We start from the raw sequence: 13,127 nt of genomic DNA, 5'->3' as shown, positions 1-13,127 counted from the left end.
TGCCAGAATCCAACACATAACACATGCACTCAGGTCACTCCACAACAAGTGCAAGTATGACTCTGTCACTGTCCATGTGGGTGTGAATGACTTGAGATGCACCTCCCTAGACTACATGAAAAGAGACATGCAGGAGCTCTCAGATTATGTGGCCCAGGCAGGTATGACCCTAGCCCTAAGCAGCATCCTACCATTGCCCAGAATTATACTACAGTACAAGCAGAAAATGATTGACTTCAACAATTGGCTAAATTTCTAGTGCCATTCGAAGGGGATCCAGTATCTGTCTGCTTGGGATGACATGATTGACAGACCTTGATACTTTGCCAGAGATGGCCTGCATCTCTCACCTCTGGGTTTCCAGATACTGGCTAAGGCTCTTGTCACCCATATAGTACCTTTTTTAGGTGATTTTCCAAAGACCAAATTACCACCATAACAGCTATAAATGAATGCAATCTGAGGGCCATGCTGCTCAATGCTAGAAGTCTAAATCTCAAGATGCACTTGCTCGAAGCACTCCTCAAAATGGAGAACACTGACATTTGTGCTGTAATGGAGACCTGATTTAAAGCATCAAAAAGCACCCCTGTGCTACCAGGCTATAAATTATTCCACACCTTTCGGTCCCAGAACATAGACTGAAGCTCCAAAGGCAGTGGCGTCTCCATATTCATAAAGGATATGCACACCTCCAGACTAGTAGCCCAGCATAACGCATCTGTGATACTTCAGGTACAACTAACATTGGGTAAGACAGCACTTCAGGTCATAGCCTGCTATAGGTCCCCAACCATGCCCCAAGATTCTCACTCCACATTCCTAAGTACCCTGGAAACTATTAGGGTACAACCCAGCACTCTCATAATAGGTGACTTCAACTACTCCTCCATCAACTGGGAAAACTACTCATGCACCAATGCAGTGGCCCTATACTTCCTGGAATTCATCAGTTCTGGTGCCCTGGACCAGCTCATTCTTACCCCCACTAGAGGAAGCAACATCCTTGACCTGGTTATTACTAACATGGGCAACTGTTGCCCTACACCAGTAGTCAATTCCTCCCTGGTTAGATCCGACCACAAACTAATCACCATGGAAATCCACCCCCCCCCCCCAAAGGTAACCATGATGAAAAACTTCTCCAAAGCTGACTTTGGGCTCCTAAAAACAGAGGTGGCTAACTTCATGGCACCCATGTCAATGGAAAGTAGATGCATGACTGCTGAATCATACACCAATGGACTATATGAACATGTGCATAAATGCATGGAACTAGCCATACTCAACAGAACCAAGATGCTCTCCACCAAAAAAATGAAGCCAATCTTGTGGTGCCCTGCCATTTATAAACTCTACAACAGAAGGAAGAAACTGTTGGAGAAACAGTTGAAGTCCCAAGACTGGAAAAACTCCCTTATTAGCCTTAACAAAAAGTTGAGATCCCTCATCAAAACCTCTAAAGCCTGCTATAAAGGCAGAATTTGTGCAGATATTAAAAACAACCACAAAGCCTTCTATAGTCATATCAGGAATCTCCATGGCAATACCCAGGTTTGCTCTGAGTTACTGCACAATGATACCTCCTATACTGAGCCAACAGATATTGCCAACATACTGGCTGACAGATTCAGTGCCAAATTTACTCTTCTCTCCCCTTTAAAAGATCAATCTCAGTACCAGAGCAATGCCAAGCAGCCAGCATTACTGCAGTACAGGTTGAAGCTGCATTGCCCTAGGCCAAGAATACAGCTTCCATGGGACCGAACAATATTCCTGGATGTGTTCTACATGAATTACAAAGTGAACTGGCACTACATCTGTGTACCCTGTTCAATCGTAGCCTCACCTCAGGCTTTGCCCCTACCAAATGGTGCACTGCTACAGTCATCGCTATCCATAAAGGGGGAGTGACAACAGACCATGTGAATTATCACCCCATTATCTTGGTGAATCTGATATGTAAGGCTATGAAGTGTATCATCATGGACCGAATTAACAAGGATATAGGGAATCTCCAAACTCTAGTTCCCACTCAATTTGGTTTTGTGAAAGGTAGATCATGCCTGCTCAACCTAGTTGACTTCTTTGAGTCAGTAATCAGAGCTGTGGATGAGGGCAAAGCAGTTCATACAGCCTACCTCAGTCTGGCCATGACCTTTGATACCATTCACCACTCAGGAATTATTGATAAACTCACCAAACTAGGCATCAACCCCTATATCACTAGGTGGATTGCAAATTGGCTCACAGATAAAACTCACAGTATGAAAGTAGTGGAATCCAAGTCAGACTGTCAACCAATCATGAGTGAATCCCACAGGGATCGGTCCTAGGTCTTTGCTGTTTGCCATCTACATCTCAGTAGTCCAAGCCAACACAGAGGGACTCTGGCTGGCCAAGTTCACCGATGACTGCAAGCTGGGAGCCATTATTAACTCCCCAAGTGATGTAGACATCCTACAGAAAGGCCTCACTGAGACCAATGACTGGTGTCGAAACCATGGCCTTAAGCTTAATGCAAAAAAAATGCATTATCCCCTTTGGGAAAAAAACTAATTTCCCCCTAATTACCACATTGATGTGAGCCCACTGAGCACTGAAGGCATTATAAGAGATATGGGGACACAGGTTGACAGCAACCTCTCCTTCGACCTCCACATTGCCACTGTGGTCAGCAAGTCCTTCTATGTGGTACATCTCATTACGAAGGGTTTTGCATCCAGGAAGAAGGAGGTCATCATCTATCTCTCTACTCTTCCCTCATTTGGCCTATCATCGAATAAAATGCCCCATTTGGCATGTTCCTCACTAGACACATGCAACAGCTGGAAAGGCCACAAAAGTACCTCACGAAGAGGATCCTAGGCCTTAAATAAATGTCCTACATGGACAGACTCAAAAAACTCCAGCAATTTCCTGTCTCATATCGTCTATTAAGAGGTACAAAGCCATGTCTGACCCAGCTCTGTTAGAAATGCTACGTCTAAAGAAATCCCAATCCCTCTGCACCGCATGCTCCAGAGACCTCAACCTTATTACCATAATCAACAGAACATGCTGGAGGGACAGGTTCATAACCCAGAGACTGTCCATGCTCAGGAGTAGACTTGCCATACATGTCAAGCAGAGCACCTCACTGACTTGTAAAGGCTCCAGGGCCATTAGCCTAGTACACAACTATGAAACTATTCTAACAATCAATTTTCTTCTCACTGCTCTCAACACTAGGATCCCACAAGGTTCAATTGTAGGTCCTAGACATTTTCATTATTCATTAATGATCTCAACAAAACTCACCTAGCATTAAATGTGATACTTGATGCAGGTAATATCTTCTTACTAAAAGCCAGTATACTCCCCTCCAGCTTCAAAGTCCAATACCATCTTTTCATCTCTGATTTCTGCTGTAGGGCTAACTTTGATTAACCATTAAAAAATGTAGTTGTTGTTAAGATGGAGGACCACTGACTCTAGTCTGTGAATGCTGTTTCTGCTTCCTGGCTTCCACCTTATATTCTTGGTTATTCTGGTTGGGCTAACTCTGATTAACCATAACATTAACAAAAATAAAAATAAAATAAAAAAAATGAAAAAAAAAGTTAGACTTTTGGTTAAGATGGAGGAGCAATAACTTTTAACTCCACTCTGTGAATGTTCATCCTGCTCCTAGCCTTCTTCTTGATTTTCGTACATATTATGGTACCTTACTCTGGTATACTAAGAATGATTGTTTTGATGGATATAAGCTGCCAAATCAGTCTTTCCAAAGCTGCTTATGACTCAAAAGAAGAAACCTTCTAAGAAGACATCTGCAAATTGCTCCTGTGTGGCAGACCCAGAGCACACCCAGAAAGCACAGTACCTTCACCACATTGTGCTTGCCATGTTACTGTACAATCTGCAGATAGGGGTGCTAAGACCATCTCAAACTAAGCTAAATGAGAAGAGACATAGGAAAAGATCATGCCTGAGTTGCAAAACATCCATTCTGTTTTGGCTCTGTACATGGAAAAACATGAGATGTGTTTTTTTCTAGATGATGGATGCTCCTTCTTCACATTTTGACCACATGGCAGACTTAGATAGCTCTGTAAGTAATATTTTTACAGAAGATGTCAGCAGCAGCAGATAGTAGTAAAAGACATTTTCACCTTATTTTATTTAAATTAGTTTCTTGTAATGTTAATGGGGTGGAAAAACACCATTATGAGGGGCAGAATTTTTTTTTCTACTAACAAAAATTGAAGCCACTCAGTTCTTTTGCAAGAAACCCACCTAAATGTAACTGAATACATACATTTAAAAGTAAAGGTTTTATTTGAGGCAGGGGTTTGCTCGAGTTGTTACACTGAAGAAAGGGAAGCAGGAGTTGCCTTTTTATTTATTTATTTTATTTATTTATTTTGAAGTTTAACCGGTTATGTCCGACTGAGCCTAGGCCGATTTTTAGCAGATGCCTGGGCGAAAGCCCCAGTAAGAATACAATCAAAACAGAGTTACAGAATAAAATATTATGCACAAGATAAAATACTTTAACAGAAAAAATAAGAAAAAAAATATACATGGCAAACTCCCATTGTAACAAGAGACTTTAAATACATGGTAAACACAGATTGTGTGTTAAGAAAATAGCATGATGTATATGACAAACATGTCAAGAATGAGAGAAGAAGAAAAAATTAAGAGAATATGGAAACAGTCAGAGTTGGTGAAAAAAAAAAACAGAGCACAGAGTATAGGGAAGAATGTTCAAAATACAATAGAATAGAATTTAATAATCTGAGTAGAATAGGAGAAAAGTGAAAGTGAAGGAGATTATTAAATCCACTATTAGATTTTTCTTTTCAGGGGTCCATATGTGTAGGCAGGCATATTCTTTTGGATGGTATAATTAATGTTTTTTTGCTTACCCTCTGGAACCTTATATTCCAAACTGGTAGGTTGCATGAAAGACTGGATATTGTTGCAGACATGAAAGACTGGATATTGTTGCAGACAGGAGTAATTATTTGGACTAGAGGCTTTAATACTATAAGGTGCATGGATGAAATATATGTGGGCCCAAGACTCTGAGCTTCTATAGCACTGGACTGATGTTTAAGGGGGGTTTGTTCTATGACAGGAGTACTGGAACTATGTTTCTCACTAGGGAAAAAAGAAGATTTTGGTTTCATTTATTTTTTCCCAAAGTGTAGGTTTTATTCTTCTATCAATGAAATACTTGAATTAAAGCAGTCTATATATGCATTTAAAAACATGGTAAACCTACCTATTTCTCTCTAACCATGCTGTTGGACTGGACTCCAGCTGTTCTCTCTATGACCTATATTTGGAGAACTATTTTTTTTTTTTACCTGGGAATTTGATGTGATGACACAGACATTCTTTGAGAGAGCTGGGGATATGACAGTAGCTCTGAGTAAAAGCTAATTAGTGAGTCATTTGCATGTCTATGAATCAAACTCAGTGCAACCAGAACAACTTCATTAAGTGTCCTCCTATCAACCTATGTAAGTCTGTTTGCACAAGCATTTATAGAGAAACACGTAGACACACACACACACACACACACACACACACACACACACACACACACACACACACACACACACACACACACACATACACACACACTCATACACATTCATAGACGCACTTGCAGACACAAACTTATACAGATACCAGAACCATCATGAACACACATATGTAACTTGGCTCTATCATATTCATCTCCCTACACACTCACACACACACACGTGCACATATGTAACTTGGTACTGTGAAATTCATCTTCCTAGACACACAGACACACACACACACACACACACACACACACACACACACACACACACACACACACACACACACACACACACACGCACACACACACATGAGCGTGTGCGCACAGACACACACACGCACACACACACACACACACACACACACACACACACAAACACACACACACACATACATCTCTGAATTCCTTTTTTAGCAGAGTAATGTTGCTAGAGTACAACAGTGTAGTTTTAGTAGCACTTTAGTGTTAAATTCTCAGCATAGCTGCACCCAGAGATTATTCATGGTAAAGCCAAGTGTGTTTATTTGTATATATGTGTTTGTGTGTAAAGTCAGTGAGAATGTATTATTTACCATTTTTAAAGTTTACAACAATAAACATTAAAATGTATGGAATGTTACTAAGCAAATTAGATCAGTCAAACTAGTTCAACAGAGACACTCCTAAATGTTTCAAGTCATCATAATACTTTATAATAAACTCAGCAACATTTTTCAAATCCCATGTTGTATCATAGACTGATCTTGCCTGTGGGGCATTTCAAGATACTATCATTTCAAAGCTTCAGTTTCTAAAAGTAAAAGTGTAAAATTCAAGCAAATTAATTATGGCTGGTAAGTGCTGACACTTAACTAATGTTTGCATTTTAAACATCTAGCCGTAGTGATTTATAGAAATCGTTTTCTGGTAGTGAAAAAAGAAACTTATATATGGTAATTAGTTACTTGGGAGACCTTTTTTCAGTATAGATACCTGGGAAATTGCACACACTCTGACTTGCCTTTTCTATAAAAAAGGCTATAACAAAATAAATAGATTTGGAAATGCTGCAGCTAAATGATGAAAATTTGAGATTATGTAAGAATGTGTCACTGGCAATTATTTATTACAAGCACTATATAGGATAGAGCAGTGCCATGGCTGAGAAAGTCAATAAGATAGTACTTCATTGTGTATCAGTGATACAGAGAGGTAGGTGCACCAGTATGTAAAATTATGGACAGATGCAGTCTGTAATCTGACTCAGGGCTCCAACACCCGAAGACCCTCTACCTTGATACTACCCATCCCATATCTGAGGAATTAAGATATAATATCGTCATATCCTGGGTATTATTGGCTAGACTTCTGAAGGCTTTAATGTCATTAGCCTAGTAATCCTCTATGAACCTATGAACTAAGCACGGTAAAAGTTTTAAGATGAATAGCTTGTCATTCCAAGGGATAAAATACTGTAAAGCAATGAGATTATTATTTGATATTGCGATGCCTGATGTGGATAAAAAAATGAATATTTTTTGGTTGTTTTATTTTATATCCTTTAAGAAAACTACCCATCATCTGATACATGTTGTGGGATTTTTTTTGTTTACCTGAGCTACCAGTAACTTAGGCAGATGTGACTTCAGTTTAATGCCTAATTTAAAAGGCACCACCCCAGTAATGTAACACTCTATTTAAAGCATCATGACATCTATGCCAGAAAAATGGAAGAACATATAAACCAAGTGGTAGAGGAGAGCACACAGATATAAGTGGTAAAAGATGTTTCAGACGTGTGTCTAATTTCTTTTCATGAAATAAATGTTTCAAGCCAGTCTTGAGTTTTTCTACCTATTCATGATTCAAAGAACCTGGGAAAGTATGTGACATACATCTGTTCATTTATTAATTGCTAACTAGTTAAGTGAGGTATTCTCACTTGACCCTTTCATTGGCATTACGTAAGTCACAAGGTGAAGGAGAAATGGAATATATATGGACAGCTTGAAGTAGCCAATTAATCAGCAGAAACCATATTGCTCACAAGAAATATAAGCAGTCACAAGTAGAACATATAAATTCCAAGCAGATAGTCACAAGATAGCAGGACTTAATCGCATACTCTGAAGATGTGAGACGGAGCTCTTAACTCCATGATCTACATGACGGTGGCCTAAAAGTACTCACACATGATTCTGCGATCCCCTAAGCCCCATTGCATATATACTGCTCTGGATGTATAGAACCTGAGGGTAGCACTACCATCCTCTGCAGTTTCAGCTATTAAATATCCCAATATGTCCATTTTATTTGAAACTACCAGTTTCAAATATGTACCACATTTTGACAGTGTTTGACCTATAAAAACTTCCTTTTTGCCTAAACTGCTGCATGCAGTTTCTTTATAGAATACAGCTGGTGTTTAGACTTCTTAACCCTGGTGTAATGCAATTGTCACAAGCAAAGAAGACTGATACATATTCTTTGTCTTCATATTTAACAAGAAACTTAGCTGTATGCTCAGATTTGTTTCTTCCTCTGTTTAATTACTGATATTGTAGGAATCAAACTTCAGTTTTATTTTTATACTCACCATGTCTTCTGTAACCCAGATAATATTTAATTAAGCAGTTACCGACAATTTGGTGTGGTATATCAAAGATTTACCCACAGTTGGCATGGTTTAATTTCAATATACCACAACCACAAAGTCAGTTATTGCTATTATACAATGACATTATTTAAGAAAAAAATACTTACTTTTCTTAAATAATATCTTTGTATAACAGTGCATTACTTTTCTTCTGCCGGAGATGGTATACTGCTTCCTTGTGTTGATGTGCTGCGCATGCATATGGGACTTGCATTCCTGTGCATACCCAGTACATCAATGCTTTGAAACAGAAGCAATGGAGAAAAGAAAGTCTCTGTTGCTCCGTTTTTTTTTTTTCTTTATTAAAAAAAAACAAGTTTTGGATATTTATACCAATGGAAAAAAGTCCAGGCGACCAGACCTTTTTCCGTTGGTGTATTGTGGGATTTACAACGGGCACGTTGGCCAATCAGCATGCACATTTTGGAATATTAATGGGGAGGTCATTGTTGTTGATGTGTCTTTCGGCTTATCCCGGTTAGGGGTCGCCACAGCGGAACTCTGGTCCGCTAATGTTTGGTAGTGGATTTTTACATGCCGAGTTACCAGCCCTGATGCACAACCTTCAACGAAGGCACGCCCATTCACACATGCCTCCACACAGAAGACGCTCTAGCTGATTGTATAATTCATTATAAATCACTGTGCAATTCTAAACAGTCAAATGATAGTTTTCAGTCTCAAATGCAATATCTATTCAGTATGATACACAATCACTTTTAATAGTTACCATTGTCTGTATAGTTTTTCTCCAGTATTTGCCATTTTGTACGCTAGATTTTTATTACTTCTTATCTAGGTATAAATTCCTTTCCTGTAACCATTCTTATGAAATGTTTTGAACTTTTCTTTTTGAATTTTGAGCTTTGTGAAAAATGGGACATTTTTTCACATTTCTCACAAGGCTTCTTGAATGACTCAAAACACAGTTTATTTGATGGGTATTCAGTCATAATTTCTGTAACTTTCACATATATCTCAGAGTTGTTTCCATAGTTATTGTTATTTTCATAATTAGTTCTAATGCTATCTCTTTTTTGAAAGCAATTTATTTTGTGTTAACTTCATAGTACATTTTACATTGAAGGCTGTCACTTCATCCATGCATTTGAACCCCTCAAAATGGATGATATTCAACCAATCTATGTAATTCAGCAATGTAGTCTAAAATATATTATTTTTTTCTTGGGCTTCTTTCTGCCCTAGGAAAGATTCTGGCAAAATGACATTATTTGCAACTTACTCAATACATCAGCTAATACCACCTTCTCTCTTAAAAGCAGAATGGCTTTTGGTTTGGTTGCAGGACAACCAAAGCTATCTGGACACTCAGCAACAATATTGTTCTTGGAATGGACAAAAACCTTATTACTGGAGAAATTTTTTTTTTACTTTACCAGAGCCATTGATCTTGTTGATCATTCAGTTCTCCCAGACCATCTCTCTGAAATAGGCATTAGTGATGACACACTGCCTGGTTAAAAAAACTACCTAACTGCCACTTCTCAGTTAATTTCATTCCATCAACCTTTACATCACTCTCTCTGCAGGAATGTGTCCCTCAAGGATCTTTTCTGGCACCTCTCCTTTTTTTCTATATACATTAGCAGACTTTCTCTTGACCTACCATATCTTCCATTCTGTTTTATGTTGATAACATGAACCTATTCTACTTCAACCATTTTGTTTCTTCTCTTCAACTTGAACATTAGACTGATGTTCATGTCATTATTCAATAGGTAGATGATAAAGAATTACTAGTAAACTCCTGTAGGACAAAAACAATACTTTTTGGCACAAGGCAAAAAGCTCACTTCTATCTCCAGGCCTCTAAAAAATCCTTGATCATCTTAATAACTCTATTGAAAATGTCACTTTATTCAAATATCTAGGAGCTTGATTAGAACCCCTCCTAAATTTCCAACTCCACCTGGACTACACACACAAAAAATCAACTCTCTCCTATTCTGGGCTAATAGGATCTCCCTCTCTCCTATTCTGGGCTAATAGGATCTCCCCTTTTCTATCCAGACCCTGTATAAATGTCATAGATAAAGGTATCGTACTGGATCAACTAGAATATTGTTTCACAGTAATTGTTGCAGCTTCTAATATAACCACCATTCAGTCCATTTCAAATGCTATTTATAGATTCATTGCTCTCCCAAGAAATGAACATCACAACAAAACCACTGAAAAACTAACTGGCCACTTGTGAAATAATGTTCCGATTTTCCACTTGCCTCTCAAGTATTTAAACGTATCAATAATGACACCATACATTAGCACTCAGACAATGCAGAGATGCACCAATATATAATCTTAGACATCATAACTCCTCTTATCCTCTCTTCTAGCCCCCAAATTTGGCTTCACTGAACAGACCATGCTTTCTCAGTCCTTGTTCCCAAAGTGTGTGAATCTCTCCTTTCTTTTCTTAATGATCATTCCTTTGACTCCATTTTCCACTCACAAACAAAAGCACATTTCAAGACTCTAGGAAAATGCAACGACTATCTCTCTCCGGTCATATAACTTAGCCTCTTCTTACATGATCATAGGATCAAAAGAGGTTACTAGCTTAATGGCTCTGGAGCCCTTAGAAGCCTAGCCAAGAGTTTATCCCCCAAAAAGAAACCTCAGTCAGCACCTGTTGCCCCTGTCAATGAGGGGCACAGGTGGAACCTCTGGGACAAATTTGTGTTTTTCCATCAACTTATCATGGTTGTGTTTGAAGAGGGTCAGAGAGGTACTCTGTTTGATGTGTATGGGAAGTTTATTCCAGAGAGGGAGCAGCCTCTGAGAGACAAACCTCTCTCTTCAGCAGGTTTTGTTGATGTTGTATATTAGATTTAGGCTTTTCAAGCAGGTAATGTGCAAGGAGTTAGACTTATGGATATGGAGCATCTCTAGTTGGGCAGGGTCCATGATTGCCTTGTAGGCAAGACACAGATCAACTCTGAGCAATCTATATGATATTGAGTAGAGTGACAGTGATTTCAGCCTGTCTGCATAGGACAGGTTTTGGAGGCCATTGATTCTCTTTGTGAGGTATTTCTGTGACCTTTCCAGTTGGTGCAGATGTTTGGAGAGGTACATACCAAACGCAACATTATACTCAATTATTGGTCTAATGAGGGAGAAGTATAGAGAGGTAATAACTTCCTTTTATCTGGATGCGATCCCTTCACTTATCGAATGAACCAAGTAAAAGGATTTTCTGACCACTGCCACTGTATGATGGTCAAACATGAGATTGCTATCAACCTGAGTACCCAGGTCTCTCACCACAGGTTGTGTGCTTAGGGGGTTGCCATTGATGTGATAATCAGTAGTGGCCATGTTTTTGCCGAATGGTATTATGATACATTTTTTTACATTTAGCTTGAGGCCATGACTTTGGCATCAGTCATTAGTTGGTGTGACACCCTTTTGCAGTATGTTACCATCATATAGGGAGTCAGTGACAGCACCCAACTTACAGTCATCCACAAACTTGGTCAGCCACAGGCCTTTTGTCTTTGCCTAGACCTCTGAGAAGTAGACATCAAACAGTAGGGGTCCCAGGACAGATCCCTGGAGAACTCCATTAGTGACAGGTCTACTATTGGAGGTGGAGGCCCCTATTTTAACCTTGAGGGTCCTGTCAGTGAGCCAGTTGGCTACTCACCTGATGAGATAGGGATGTAAGCCAAGTTGTGTTAGCTTCTCCATGATGCCTAAGTGGGGGATTGTGTCAAAGGCCTTGGCCAAGTCAAAGTAAGCTGTATGTACTGACTTTCCTCATCCAGGGCCTTGGTGACAGTCTCAAAGAAGTCATCCAGGTTCAGCAGGCAAGATCTGCCCTTGATGAATTTGAAATGGATGGGGTCAAGTGCTTGGAGATTGCCTATGTCCTTGTTTATGAGATCCATAATAATATTATTTAATTGTGATTCTTTCAGCATACCATCTCTGATACTACTCTTATACATAATGCATGAAAATGTTGTGTTTTTCAGTCACTCTGTATATACTGTCATTACCTATTGCCTTTATACTCTCAAGCCATCTATGATATTCACTTTTTATATAATATATGCATATATTGCATGTTGCCATTCAGTCTGTATATAATGTCATATATTTATCACTTTTTCCAGGGCTGATATTGAAAGGGGCCTAATGGGATCAGTGGATCATTATCAAATTCAAAATAAAAATAAATAAAAATAATAAATAAATTAAATAAATAAATAAGCAATCAAATATTGAAAACAGAACTCATACCCTTGATTTTCTTAGTAAGGAAATGTTTGGGGATTGCAAAGATAGGTTGTGTTTGAACTGGTACACATTAAAAGAGAATTTTATTCTGTTAATTCTCTAACAAGGGAAGAGTGGAGAGAGAGCAAGATAAATAGTTGCTAAGATTGTTGGACCTGGAAGACATATATTTAGTGACCTGTGGTGGCAGTTCAGAGAGTAACACTGCATAGCCTTATTAGTATAACTACTGCACTAACTGGCCATGATTTAATGTACTGGTACTATCTGGTCCAATTATTTCAATATTGTACAGCTGGGGAATGCAAGCATTTCAAAAGAAATTCTGTAGAATTTCATCTTTAAAGAATCAAGGAAGGCACTACATAGTACAGCAAGGCATCCCCTGGGTAAAGGTCATTAGCAAGAATAATAATCCCTGTAAAAGATGTCAGACACACTGGAGCAGGCATTGTGATGTATATATTACTGGGAAACCAGGACACTTACATGGTGCAGTAGTGTCTTCCATGGTTTTAAGGTGTAATGGTGTACAATGAGAACATTGTGTAAGACGTGGGACAGGTGGATTTGGTGGTTTATGGCCAAATACTATGGCCTGGCTACAGACATTAAGGAGATTGGAACATCTTCTTAACACTA

Source organism: Protopterus annectens, chromosome 2.part0, assembly GCF_019279795.1.
Source record: "Protopterus annectens isolate FY-2018-M chromosome 2.part0, PAN1.0, whole genome shotgun sequence".
Classification (NCBI taxonomy): Eukaryota; Metazoa; Chordata; order Ceratodontiformes; family Protopteridae; genus Protopterus; species Protopterus annectens.
This window is presented reverse-complemented; position numbering follows the sequence as displayed.